Raw genomic sequence first — 14,987 nt, 5'->3', positions numbered from 1 at the left:
GTCAAATGAAACTCTACCATGACCTCATATCCCTGTAATTAACATCCCTTCAAATCACACTTCTAGAAAAAAGTTGTCTTATCACTTTCTATTTTCTTATTTAGTTTCTTTTAAAAAATCATTCCACCAAAAATACCATAGTGAGTATAGTAACCTTTATGTTATGGAATGCAAATGATGCTTTTCTAGACTAAGACACCACATCACCCTGGGACACTTTCCTAGTTAGCTATTCCTTCATGATGTGCTTCTGGTCTCCTCATACCTGTAGGTTGCCTCTTGTTAGGTTTTTTTTTTTCTTTAATGAATTTCTCTCCTCCACCCTAGACAATCTCTTTCATTTCCATGGCTATGTAAACATTTTTGGTGCTGGCTTCCAATCTTTCTCCCCAAGAGATTCTTTCATAGATCCTGGCAACATTAGGAGAATTTTTAAATGAGGAACCAAATCACAAGTCACAACAAAACTTCTATATCCACAAAAAGTGATCATTGCAACTTCCAGGAGTAATACTGAGCTCTCAGGCATGGATATAGCAAAGTCAGGTAGTGGAATGTGTGGACTCTAGGTCAGATTCACATTGTATCTCTACTGCTAATGTAATTTCCCAGTCCCTCAGTTTTTTCACTTGCAACAAGGGGATGATTGTAATAGTAGGACCTACATCATAGCACTGATATAAAGGTGAGTTAATAGGCACAAAGTACTTAGATGAGTATCTAACCTATAGTAAAAAATATCTGTGAGAAACTGTGAAGGTCTGAGATTTTACCTTACATGGCAGCTAACAAGGTATCATGCTACTGTTTCATGGACGTTGGCAGAAGACAAAAGACTTCTGGACCAGAAACAAAGAATTTAATACTCATGGCAGAACAAAGACTATGGGCATAATGTTTGTATTATTTCTTCTTTCCTCCCAAGCCCCATGGGGCTGAGGTAGATGGGACAAGATGGGTGTTACTCAGCTTTATTTTCATGGCTGAAAAATTCCAAGTTTAGGGAATCTGACTTCCCATAATGGGGGCTGAGGCATACCTACCTTTTGCCAGTATCTTTATTAGACTGGAAAGTATGGAAATCTGCTCTTGGCTCAGGAGGAAGACACTGGTTCTATCTCCCAAGGCTGTTTGCTATATTAGCATCTTTGAAAAGATAGCATGGACCAAAAGAACAATTCCAGACTCCTGAAATGTGAGCAAATGTGGGGCCCATCAGAAACTTTGAACACTATTACTGTCAGAAAATAATGAGCCATCTCCTTTGCAGATTCCCCTACTTACCTGTTCCTCCTTCATGTTCCTCCACAGTAATGTGTATGCTGTAAATTTATCATGTCTAATATGGAATAGTTTGTTTATAATACCTTCTTTTGCCATATTATGAAATTCTTGAGAGAAAGTATTATAACCTATTCATCTTCTATATTCTTGCCCTACCCCTTTCAGCTTCTAGACAAGTGATTAAAATAGTCAGTGCTCAATGTATGTTGAATTATTTATAACTGAAAAATTCAAGAAAGCTATAGCTGAGAAGACCTCTTTTGAGGTTGTGATAAAAAAAGCATTGTTATTATTTGAAAGGAACACGTAGCACTCAGGACAGTAGAGAGACATAAGGTTTTATTAAGAAAATCAACATTTAATTTTTTAAATATGAAAAATAGAATTAGACTGTTAATACAGTGCTAATTTGAAAAAAATATTTTTTCATCTCCAGAATTTTATGGTAAATATTATGTTTAACCCTTAAGGCATTGAGAAGTTCTGTTTAGAGTTATAATATTCTCTAGCTTCAAATTTATCCTGTTTAAAATGGATATATGGCACAAGAGTTCTTCATTCATTCTTCTTTAGAACTGTCAGGAAATTCTTCAAGAGCCTAAGAACTGTGTCCCCAGGGGGTGAACAGACACCTATATATAGATCTATATTAGTCCACGGCTGTAATTCTCTTTGGTATCCATGGGGATGACAGGTGCTAAAGAAATGCAAGCTGATATTATGACACAAAGCTGAGCTATATGATTCTGCATTAAGCGGTTGGCATCAATAGAGTTTGATCTGATCTGAAGTACAGATATGTTCGGAAAAAGAATGTTGTGTGCCTGTTCTGAGTTTAGGATGGTGTCAAATAGAGCCTCAGGAGGGAGTTCTGTTCTGATGAATGTAACTGAATATTTATGTCTTGGTTTCTGTTAATAGTAATAGTCAGGTACAAGGTCAGATTTGTTGATGTGAGTGAGAGGAGAATTGTCTACAACTGAGAAGTTCAGGTGGGTGGGAAGAGAAAAGAACATATCAAAGGTGGTATGTGGTGGTCAAAAGCCAGAACCTAGTGGAAAGTTCCTTCAGCTCTGCTGTTCCCTACTTATAGAATCTTGAAGAAATTATAAGGATTATCAAAACTATCAAAAGTCCAGTTTCTTTGTGATGACTAAACAACTTAATAAGGTCTGTTTCCCTGCTTAGCCCAGTGTTGACACAGTGAGAAATAGTCTGTAACTAGTTTATGTATTTATTCAAGAAAAATTGACCTAAAGATAAGCATTTGTCTATCAAGTGGTTTACTTTTCACTGCTAAAAATGCTTTTCTTTAATTTCTGGATGAACCCTCTTAGTCCTGTTTCTCTTAGGATTCTCCAGAATTTTGATTTTTTTAATCCTTTTTGCTTTACTCTGATGAGCAGGTCTCTGTCTATATTTAAATGAGATAAATGCACAAAACACATGTAAGATGATGCAAGTCCTCAGTAGATGTAGACATATAACTAACCCTAATTTCCAACCACTTTTCCATGTTTTTCTTCCTATACAAAACAGATTCATTCACCTGCTTTCTTCCTTGCTTCTTCTCTGTAAATTCCAGATCACACACCCTTTCCAGTTTTCTCATGGCTTCATGCAGACTGCTCCTCAAACCCCCAGTCAGACCCTACTGAGGAGTCAAGGGCCTTTAACATTTCCATGAGTTGCATGCTCCTTTCTCTGATGACCAGTCTTACTTGGTTTTCCTTTCAGCCATCCCACCTTGAATAACAATTGGGCATCTTTGTGTGAATGTCTTTTATGCTTCCTTTGGTAAACTGAACTGGTACTCAGTTTCCAGATTTCATATCTGATAACTCAATTTGCTCCTAGGAACTGCAGCTTTGAAAATGTGGTGACTGATATACAATAATGCCTTTGATTTATGGGTGTTGATTTTATATCCTGCCACTTTGCTGAATTCATTTACTAGTTCTAGAACTTTCTTGGTAGAACTTTTAGGTCTTCTAGGTATAGAATCATATCATCAGCAAACAGTGCTGGTTTAAGTTCTTCTTTTCCTATATTTACGCCTTTAATTCTTTTGTCTGTCTAATTGCTCTGGCTAGTATTTCAAGAACTATGTTGAACAGAAGTGATGAGAGAGGGCATCCCTATCTTGTTCCAGAGTTTAGAGGGAATGCCTTCAGTTTTCAGTTTTTTTCTCAACAAGAGAAATAATATGTGAAGTGAATAGGGAGCCTACATCCTGGGAACAAATTTTTACCCCTCACACATCAGGTAGAGCTCTAATCTCTAGGGTATACAAAGAACTCAAAAAGTTAAACAACAACAACAACAAAAAACCAAATAACCCAATCAACAAATGGGCCAAGGACCTGAACAGTCATTTCTCAGAAGAAGATATACAATCAATCAACAAATACACGAAAAAATGCTCACCATCTCTAGCAATCAGAGAAATGCAAATTAAAACTACTCTAAGATACCATCTCACTCCAGTGAGAATGGCAGCCATTATGAAGTCAAACAACAACATGTGCTGGCGAGGATGCCGGGAAAAAGGTACACTCATACATTGCTGGTGGGACTGCAAACTGGTGTAGCCAATTTGGAAAGCAGTATGGAGATTTTTTGGAAAGCTGGGAATGGAACTACCATTTGACCCAGCTATTCCTCTTCTCGGACTATATCCAAAAGACCTAAAAACGGCACATCAATGTTTATAGTAGCACAAATCACAATAGCTAGACTGTGGAGCCAACCTAGATGCCCTTCAATGGATGAATGGATTAAAAAATGTGGCATTTATACACAATAGAATATTACTCAACACTAAAAAAATAATAAGATCATGGCATTTGCAGGGAAATGGATGGCATTAGAGCAGATTATGCTAAGTAAAGTTAGCCAATCCCCAAAAAACAAATGCCGAATGTCTTCTCTGATATAAGGGGGGTGACTCAAAATGGGGTGGGGAGGAAGAGCATGACAAGAAGATTACCTGTAGGTAGGGAAGAGAGGTGGGAGGGAAAGGGAGAGAGAAGGGGAATTGCATGGAAGATGAAAGGAGACCCTCATCGTTATACAGAATACATGTATGAAGATGTGAGGGGGAAAAAAAGAAGTGGGTCACATCAGATTGGGTAGAGAGAAGTGAAGGGAGGGGAGGGGAGGGGAGGGGAGGAAAGGAAGGACAGCAGAATAAAATAGACATTATTATTGCTGTGAGTATATATGTGACTGCATGACCAATGTGATTCTGTAACCTGTACACTCAGAAAAATGAGAAATTGGGCTGGGGATGTGGCTCAAGTGGTATCGCGCTCGCCTGGCATGCGTGCAGCCTGGGTTCGATCCTCAGTACCACATACAAACAAAGATGTTGTGTCCGCCGAGAACTAAAATATATATTAAAATTCTCTCTCTCCTCTCTCTATCTTTAAAAAAATGAGAAATTATATCCCATCTGATTCAAATGTATGATATGTCAAGATTATTGTATTGTTCTGTGTAACTAATTAAAACAAATTTAAAAAAAAAGAAAATGTGGTGACTGAAATTGAGTCCTAAACAGTTGCAAATGCTCATTATAATAATTTCAGCCGTATCTGGCACAAGAACACAAATGCTTCCTGAGAGAAAAGTATTCTATATAGAATTAAGATCATTGTCTCAAAGCCAATATCAGCAAGTACATAGACATAAAAACCTTTTATCCTTTAGATTCTTATTTTGTTTCTTCAGTGAGAGCTAATTCTGGAAAGTTTGCTTTAAAAGCGCTCATTCATACAAGTGACGGTTAAAATGCAGTGTGGCAATTTAAGAGAAGAGTAAGTGAACCCATCTTTCTGACAACCTCAGCACATTCTCTGACAAGACTCACAAGAAATGTGAGCTACATACAGTATGGGATATCCAAGACAGGAAAATGCTAAGAAGATGGTAAGACCACAAAGCCTCAGCTATTGGAAGAGGATGAGGTCAAGAGAGATGATAGAAAGATAAATTTAAAGAGTGAGGTGGGGAGGGTGAGAGAGGGAGAGGGAGGGAAGGAAGGAGGACAGAGAGGAAAGGGAAAGAAAAAGACTATGAATCCTGAAGGGAAGAAGAAAAACAGGGAGAGCAGCTGAGGTCTTTAAATATTTCATTAAAGGTTCACCATCTGAAAGTATTGTGTGTGTGTGTGTGTGTGTGTGCATGCATGCGCGTGCACGTGCGCGTGCATGCTTTAAAGTAGATTTCATATTTAATGAGAGTGAGAAGTACAGAAGAAAAGAAGGTTGCAAAGGGCTGTAGGAGTTACTGAGCTTAAATTGGGCTTCATGATTATGTATGTATGCTGTTATTTCTAGTTTTTTCAGAAAACATATGCAATGAAATTCCCATACAGTGCTTTTGCAGACTGTAGCTTTTTTCTGTTTGCATCTTCCCCTCCTCCTTACTTTTTAATTGTGTTTACACAAAGTAGGCTCTAATTTCTGCCTAGAGCAACACAATTCCCTGCCTCAGCTATATTTTGCAAAATATAAACTAGTGAGGGGGTGGAGGGATATTGTGCTAACCTTGAAAAGCCTGTCAGCACATTCTTTCCCTGACTCAACTGGCCAGCTGCCTAATGGGAAAACGAACAGGGAAAGGAATTTGGTGGTATATTTAGCCATACAATTAATGCAGTGACTCTCCTGTCCAGAAGAGTGTGAAATGGAGAGGTTAAAATGCAAGATGGAGAAGACAAAACTGTATGGCTCACATGTTTTTCAATATTAAATGTTTGGTTTTAGAGATCAAATTTTTGTAGATAAAGGAAGGGAAGCAAAAGAAATTTATCCCTTATGAGAGCATTCAGAATGACATACTAAACCCTGGGATATTTCTTATTCCCTCTATGCTCATTTGGTCATCATAATTTAACAAGATTTGCAGAGGAGAAAAATTGAGACTCAGTTTTTAGAGTTCAAGCAACTTGTCCAACTCAGAAGGAAATTAAAAACCAGTTTGGTCTGAGCCTCAAGTTCTATTTTCTACTTCCAAACTTTCTTGGTTAAAAAGAAATATGAGTAAGGTAACACAAATAGCAGGTTCTAGAAATCACTATTGCTTTCCTTCCCTATAAATTTAATCAGGATTAAAGAGGAAAAACAGAAAAATAGTACCTGTAATTCATTGTTTTGAGAAAGTCTTGGAATAAGCTGGCCAGGTTTGAAAAAAAATAGTATTTATTATGTCTTTTGTTAATGACACATTGCCATTGAACTAAAACAGAAATTTTGGAAAATGTAGAAAACCAGAGATAAGAGAATAAAAATCATTAGTAAGCACACAGTGTTAGAGTTTATGCTGGCTGCTATGATAAAGTCACTTAAAATTGAGTCAATTAAAGATTGTATAAGTTAATTTTCCTTTCATAGAAGAGTTATAAGGACATTTCAGGTAGGGGTAGTAGTTTTGTCATCTTCAGTGTAGCTTCCAAGATATCCAGCCATTATCATTTCATCCAGCAAAAAGAGAGGACAGAACCTTTGTGCAAATATTGTGGGCCAATGTTTCTACTCACATCTATTACCAAGAACTAAATTATGGCCTATTTTAGAACAGAGGAAAGTATATACCTTTTCTTCTTCTAGTTCTAAGGAGAAGGATAGCATTTTAGTCCACTGAAGTTGCTATAGGAAAATAACTTAGTCTGCATAATTGACAAACAGCAGAAGTTTATTTCTCTGAGTCTAAAAGCTAAGAAGCCCAAAATCATAGTGCCAGCAGTCACTGGTGGGAGCTTGCTCTCTGCTCCCAAGGTGGCACCTCACTATGTTTGCACATGAATGAGCCAGTCATCCCTATCACTTTCTTTCATAAGGGCACCAATCTCATTCATGAGAGCAGAGCCCTTATGATTTACTCACTTCCCTAAATCCCCTATCTCTTAATAAGGTCACATTAGGTATTAGGTTCTAACATGAATTTGGAGAGAATACAAATATTCAGACCATCACCATTAGAATGGGTTTCAGAGGGAAATCATCTCCATTTTTAATAATAAACTATTTTTATTACATTTTATATCCTTTAGAATCTTTTTGTTGTTGTTGTTGTTGTTGTTACCACGGATAATACTCAGGGGCACTCAACCACTGAGCCACATCCCCAGCCCTATTTTGTATTTTTTAAACATTTTAATTTGTTATATATTACATCAGAATGCATTACAATTCATACTACACTTATAGAGCACAATTTTTCTTATCTCTGGTTGTACACAAAGTATACTCACATCCTTCATGTCTTCATACATGTACTTATGTAATAATAATGTAATAATGACCATCGCATTCCACCGTCTTTCCAACCCCTATACTCCCTCCCTGCCCCTTTCTCCCCTTTTCTCCTTCGCCCTATCTAGAGTTCATTTAATCCTCCCATTCCCCCCACCCCCCGCAGCATATTATGAATGAGCATTCTTAAATCAGAGAAATCATTCAGCATTTGTTTTTTGGGGATCAGCTGATTTCACTTAGTATTATATTCTCCATCTCCATCCATTTACCCTGCAAATGCCATGATTTTATTCTCTTTTAATGTAGAATAATATTCCATTGTGTATATTATATTCCATTGTGTATTCCACATTTTCTTTATCCATTTATCTACTGACGTGCATCTAGGCTGATTCCACAGTTTAGCTATTGTGAATTGTGTTGCTATAAACATTGATGTGGCTGTGTCCCTGTAGTGTGCTGTTTTTAAGTCCTTTGGGTATAGACCGAGGAGAGGAATAGCTGGGTCAAGTGGTGGTTCCATTCCCAGTTTTCCAAACATTGTCCATACTGTTTTCCATATTGGCTGCACCAATTTGCAGTCCCACCAGTAATGTACAAGTGTGCCTTTTTCCTCACTCCCTCGCCAACACTTATTGTTGTTTGTATTCTTAATAGCTGCCATTCTGACTGGAGTGAGATGAAATCTTACAGTAATTTTGATTTGCATTTCTATAATTGCTAGAGATGTTGAACATTTTTTCATATATTTGTTGATTGATTGTGTATCCTCCTCTGAGAAGTGTCTGTTCTATTCCTTGGCCCATTTATTGATTGGGTTATTTGGTTTTTTTGGTGTTAAGATTTTTGAATTCTTTATATATTCTAGAGATTAGTGCTGTATCTGATGTGCATGTGGTAAGAATTTGTTCCCAATTCTATTCACCTCACTGATTGTTTCTTTTGCTGAGAAGTTTTTAGTTTGAATCCATTCCACTTATTGATTCTTGATATTAATTCTTACAATATAGGAGTCTTATTATGAAAGTCAGGGCCTAATCCAACATGATGAAGATTGGAGCCTACTTTTTCTTCTAATAGATGCAGTATCCCTGGCTTAATTCCTAGGTCCTTGATCCAGAAGAGGCTATCTTTTTTTCAATGTACTTTTTTGGTGCCTTTGTCAAATATAAGCTAACTGTAATTATGTGGGTTAGTCTCTGTGTCCTCTATTCTGTACCATTGGTCTACAAGTCTATTTTTGTGCCAAAACCATGCTGTTTTTATTAATATTGCTCTCTAGTAATAGTTCAAGGTCTGGTATAGTGACGCCACCTGCTTCCCTCTTCTTGCTAAGGATTGCTTTACCTATTCTTGGTCTCTTATTTTTCCAGATGAATTTCATGACTGCTTTTTCTATTTCTATGAGGAATGTCATTGGGATTTTGATTGGAATTGCATTAAATCTGTATAGTGCTTTTGGTAGTATGGTCATTTTGACAATATTAATTCTGCCTATTCAAGAACAAGGTAGATCTTTCCATCTTCTAAGGTCTTATTTAATTTCTTTCTTTATTGTTTGGTAGTTTTCATTGTAGAGGTCTTTCACCTCTTTTGTTAAGTTGATTCTTAGGGTTTTTTTTTTGATGCTATTGTAAATGAGGTAGTTTTCCTCATTTCCCTTTCAGAGGATTTGTCATTGATATACAGAAAAGCCTTTTATTTATGGGTATTAATTTTGTATCTGGCTACTTTGCTAAATTCATTTGCTAGTACTAGAAGTTTTCTGGTGGAGTTTTGGGTCTTCTAGGTATAGAATCATATTGTCAGCAAATAGTGATAATTTGAGTTCTTGTTCACCTATCCTATCCTGTTAATTTCTTTTGTCTGTCTAATTGCACTGGCCAGTGTTTCAAGAACTATGCTAAATAGAAGTGGTGAAAGATTTTTAACTATGTTAATAAGAAGTGGTGATTGCTTTCAGCTCTGATTTTAATTATTTCCTGTCTTCTGCTTTTGGTATTGACTTGTTCTTTTTTTTTTATCTAGGGCTTTGAGATGTAATGTTAAGCCATTTATTTGTTGAGTTTTTCTTCTTTTAAGGAATGAACTTTATGAACTTTCCTCTTAGAACTGCTTTCATAGTGTCCCAGAGATTTTGATATGTTGTATTTGTGTTTTCATTCACTTCTAAAATTTTTTAATCTCTCCTTGATGTCTTTTGCAACCCATTGTTCATTCAGTAGCATATTATTTAGTCTCCAGGTATTGAAGTAGCTTTTATTTCTTATTTTATCATTGATTTATAATTTCATTCCATTATGATCTTATAGAATGTGGGGTAGTATCTCTACTTTTTTATATTTGCTAAGAGTTGCTTTGTGGCATAAAATATGGTCTATTTTAGAGAAGGATTCGTGTGCTGCTGAGAAGAAAGTGTATTCACTTGTTGAAGGATGAAATATTCTCTATATGTCAGTTAAGTCTAAGTTATTGATTTATTATTGAGTTCTGTAGTTTCTTTATTCAGCTTTTGTTTGGAACATCTATCCAGTGGTGAAAGAGGTGTGTTCAAGTCCCCCAAAATTATTGTGTTGTGTTCTATTTGACTCTTGAACTTCAGAAGAGTTTGTTTGATGAATGTAGATGCTCCGTTGTTTGGGGCATATATATTTATAATCATTATGTCTTGTTGAGATATGGTTCCCTTGAGAGGTATGTAGTGTCCTTCTTTACCCCTTTTGATTAACTTTAGCTTGAAGTCTACATTATTTGATTTGAGGATGGAAACTTCTGCTTGCTTCCACAGTTCAGGTGAGTAGTATGATGTTTCCCAACCTTTTACCTTCAGTCTGAGGCTGTCTTTTCCTATGAGATGAGTCTCTTGGAGGCAGCATATTGTTGGGTCTTTATTTTTGATCCTATCTTCTAGTCTATATCTTTTGATTGGTGAGTTTAGGCCATTTACATTCAGGGTTATTATTGAGACATGATTTGTATTCCCAGCCATTTTGTTTATTTTAGGTATTCAACAAAACTTGGTTTCTCCTCTGATTAGTTTTTCCTTTAGTGTAATACTTCCTCTGCTGATTTTCATCAATTATTTTCATTTCCTCTTCATGGAATATTTACCGAGGATTTCTGTAGTGCAAACTTTCTAGTTGTAAATTCTTTTAACTTTTGTTTATCATGGAAGGTTTTATTTTATCATCAAATCTAAAGCTTAGTTTTGCTGGTTATAAGATTCTTGGTTGGCATCCATTTTCTTTCAGAGCTTGGTATATGTTGTTCCATGATCTCCTGGCTTTGAGGGTCTGGGTTGAAAAATCTACTGAGATCCAAATTGGTCTCCCCATATATGTGATCTGATTTCTCTCTCTTGTGACTTTTAAAATTCTATCCTTATTCTGTACACTAGTAATTTTCATTATAATGTGCCTTGGTATAGATCTGTTGTAATTTTGTACATTTGGTGTCCCATAAGCCTCTTGTATTTGGTTTTCCAATTCATTCTTCATTCGTGGGAAATTTTCTGATATTATCTCATTGAAGAGATTGTGCATTCCTTTGGTTTGAATTTCTGTGCTTTTCTTTTTCCCAATAACTCCTATATTTGGTCTTTTGATGCTGTCCCATAATTCTTGGATGATCTGTTCATGGTTTCTTACTATCTTCACTGTGTGGTCAATTTTATTTTTCCAGATTGTATACTTTGTCTTTATTATCTAACGTTCTTTCTTCCAAGTGATCTAGTCTGTTTGTTATGCTTTCTATTGAGGTTTTTTATTTGGTTTATTGTTTCCTTTATTTCAAGGATTTCTGACTTTTTTTCAGAGTCTCTATCTCTCTCTTATTTGCTCTCTTATCTCTTTGTTGGTGTGATCAATTTTTGCATGTATTTGCACATTTAGGTTATTCTTTAAATCACAGATTATTTTATTTATGAACTTCTGAATTCCTTCTCTGATATTTCATCAACTTTGCTGTCCATGGGTTTTGTTATTATAGTATCCTGGTTTGTTTGGGGCACTTTCCTCCCTTGTTTGTTCAAGTTGTCTATGTGTCTTCCTTTCTTGCAGTGTGGATCTGAGATACTATAGTTTCTACCCTATATTCTTATAGTACTTGTGCAGATTGTCTGTACTTCACCTTGATGTTGGGCTTACAGACCCTTCTAGTGTCCCTCAATGTATACTACTGCAACTAAAGCTGATGGTGGCAATAGCCAAGGTAACTTGAGTGGAGGTGCCCCAAGATGGATGCAACGTCTTACAGAGATGGGGATAAAAGGGTGGGTCTTTCACTGTCTTTGGGATGCCTGCTCTGAGATGTAGCTGCTTCTAGGCCCTGTCCATTGCCAAAAGGTAAGGGCTACTGCATGGGGAAAGGCTATGGTGATGTCTGCAGTGTCCCAAGATAGAAGTTGGTTAGGCTTGAGATCTCAGGTGTTGGGGGGTGAACCTACCCTGGGCCTGGGTCCCGTGGATGTTGGTGTAGGCTGATCTGGGCCAGGCCTAGGCTCTGACACTGTTCTGCTGATTGGAAGAGGCAGTCCTGTTCCAGAGCCTGAGCTCTGGTGGCTATCTGAGGGTGGCAGGATGGTCCTAAGCAGGTCCCTATTTTGTGTTTTATTTAAAGACAGAGTCTTACTGGGTTGCTTAAACGCTTCACCATTGCTGAGGCTGGCTTTGAACTGTCCATCCTCCTTCCTCAGCCTCCCCACTGCACCTGGCCTTTAGAATCTTTTTTACAAACAGTTCTTGGAATGTAATCTAGGGTCTTGTGCATGGTAGGCAAGTGCTTTTCCATGGCATTACATTCCCAGTTTCATATCCCTATAGAATCATAACAGGAATATCTATACCTACATAAGAACAGAATTAGGATCATATTATTCTTATTGTCTTGTAACATGTTTTTCATTAAGCAAGTGTTTTGGCAATATTGTTCCATGTTATTAAGTATCTTGCTTTATATCACTAAAATATAGCAGCATGGCCCTTCATCTTGATGTGACATACTTTATTCAACTAATCTCCTATAGCTGTTTCTAGTATTTCACTAATATTAAAGTGAGATGAATGACTTTTACATAAAATTGTTTATATACATTTCAGACAAACTCTTAGAAGTAAATATATATTGCAAACATATCCTAGGAAGATAGTATTAATTCACTGTCCTATCACCAATGCATGAGGGCAAAGAGACCAGAAACTAGAAATATGAGAAATACCTACCCTTGGTATTCTTAGCACAATTACTACTTCAAATGCATCAAACTAGGGCTCTGCCTGTGGACATTGGTCTTTTAAAAATATTAACCCCTCCTCTGCCACTTCATGAAAAGAATATACTCTACACACCTTGAGTTTGAGTTTGAACATGTGATCAGGGCTTGCCTGATTGTGTGGGCTTCCTTGTCCCTTAGACATTGCCATGAGTAAAGTTTCCCTAGGGTAGTCTTTAGTTCAAGAAGATAAAACATATGGGGTAGACCTAAGTCCAATCAAAAGCTTAGAGTTTCTAAGCCTAACCCAGCCTATGTCAGCCACATATATGTTAAGTAAACACTTTAATGTTATAGGCCACTGAAATTTGATGGTATTATTATTATTATTATTAGTAGTAGTACTAGAGATTGAACCCAGAGGCACTCTACCACTGAGCTACATCTCCAGTCCTTCTATTTTTTTTTTATTTTGAAACAGGGTCTTGCTAAGTTGCCTAGGTTGGCCTTGAACTTGTGATCCTTCTTCCTTAGCCTCATGAGTTGCTGAGATTACAGGCTTATGACACTGCACTTGGATTAGTAGTTATTTATTGTGTGACAATAGCTAACAGGTACACTGGTAACTGACAATGCCTTTGAGAAAGGAGAACTGCATGTTGTGGGAAATGCAGATCATCAGGGACAGGCTGCTCTTCCCTGCCTCTTTGCACCAGTACTTTGATCTCTCTGGGTAAGTGACTGACCCTAATTTCCAGGTGTTGGCAGGTGAATGAGCTAAAGTTATTATCCTACTTGTGCCATTTTGGTCTTAACATATTTTTTTTTCCATTTTTACTTTCTTATTGTTCTATACCTCAGTCCTAGTCCAGTGCAAGAGGCTAATAGAGTATGGAGCAGATTTTGGCCCCTAAAATGTCAAGCTATAATGAGAAAAGAAAAAAACAACTGCTAACAGAACCAGGCACAAATACCCACAAGTATATCCTTTTGCCCCACACATTATACATGCAGTGCAGTGAGGTCACAAGCAGAGGCTGAACACAGGAAATATGACTACAGTGGTAGAAGCTACGACATAGTTTCTTAAATGCTAAATAAAAAGCACAACTTTCCTAAAAACAAAACAAAAGCAAAAAGAACACATACCGATTAACGAATTTTCATGGATAAATTCCTAACCTCTTAATCTAGGGACAAATTTATGATGTTTCAACATTATATTAACTTATAGAACATTATCTGCAAAACCTTTCCACAGACAATACTTTTCAAGACCATAGCTGTTTTACTTGTTCATTCAAAATTTATTGACTGACTATGTGCCAAGAATAGAACAATCAATAAACGGGATCCAAAACTAATATACAGATTCCTTGTGCTCAAAGAGTTAACTATCTAGTAGAGAAAGAAAGATGACCCATAGCCACAATAAAATGCTACAACAGCGCTTTAAACAATGTATTGGTATGGTTTCGATCTTAAACATCCCCAAAGGCTCATACGTTAACAGCTTGGTCAGCAGCCTGAGGTGCTAGTGGGAGATGGCGGAACTTCTAGGAGGGAGGCTAGTGGTAGAAAGTTAGGTCATTGAGGATGAGCTCTTGAAGGGGATATTAGGACCCTGGCTCCTGCTCTCTCTCACTTTGTTTCTCTGCCACCGCAAGGTGAACAGCTTTGCCTTGCCGCATGCTTCTGCTATTATGTTCTGCCTCACCACAGGCCCAAAAGCAATTGAGACTGTGGAACATGAACTGAAACTCTGAGGTTTCAATCTTTCCTCCTTATAAGTTTTTTTGTCTTAGTATTTTATCATAGTGATAGGTTAACCAAAACAGTGCCGCTTCAGGACAGCACAATGAAGTAAATTCAGGATTTAATCAGTGTCCTCTCTGCTACTATAACTAACCACACCACATTTCACATACCACATCATTTGAGTTCTGCTTTCTGTTTTTCCTGGTCTCTTATTATGATGCCACAATTTTTAATCACAGTTTTTGTACTCCTTCATGACCTATCTCCTTTTTAATAAATTATTTTCCACTTCTATGATCCTTCTGGTGGAAAACTCTTCCCAGTATTCACAGAGGTTGAGATTCTTTACATAAAGTATATGCAATTTGGGGAAGATTGCCACGGAGTTTTGTCCCATATAGACATGACTTAAAGTAAAAATCATCTAGAAATAGCTAAAAGAATTGATGTATTAACTCAGGACCTGAGACAAACAG

This window comes from Urocitellus parryii, chromosome 4 (assembly GCF_045843805.1).
Source record: "Urocitellus parryii isolate mUroPar1 chromosome 4, mUroPar1.hap1, whole genome shotgun sequence".
In the NCBI taxonomy this organism is placed as follows: Eukaryota; Metazoa; Chordata; class Mammalia; order Rodentia; family Sciuridae; genus Urocitellus; species Urocitellus parryii.
Note: the sequence above shows the minus strand (reverse complement) of the source record.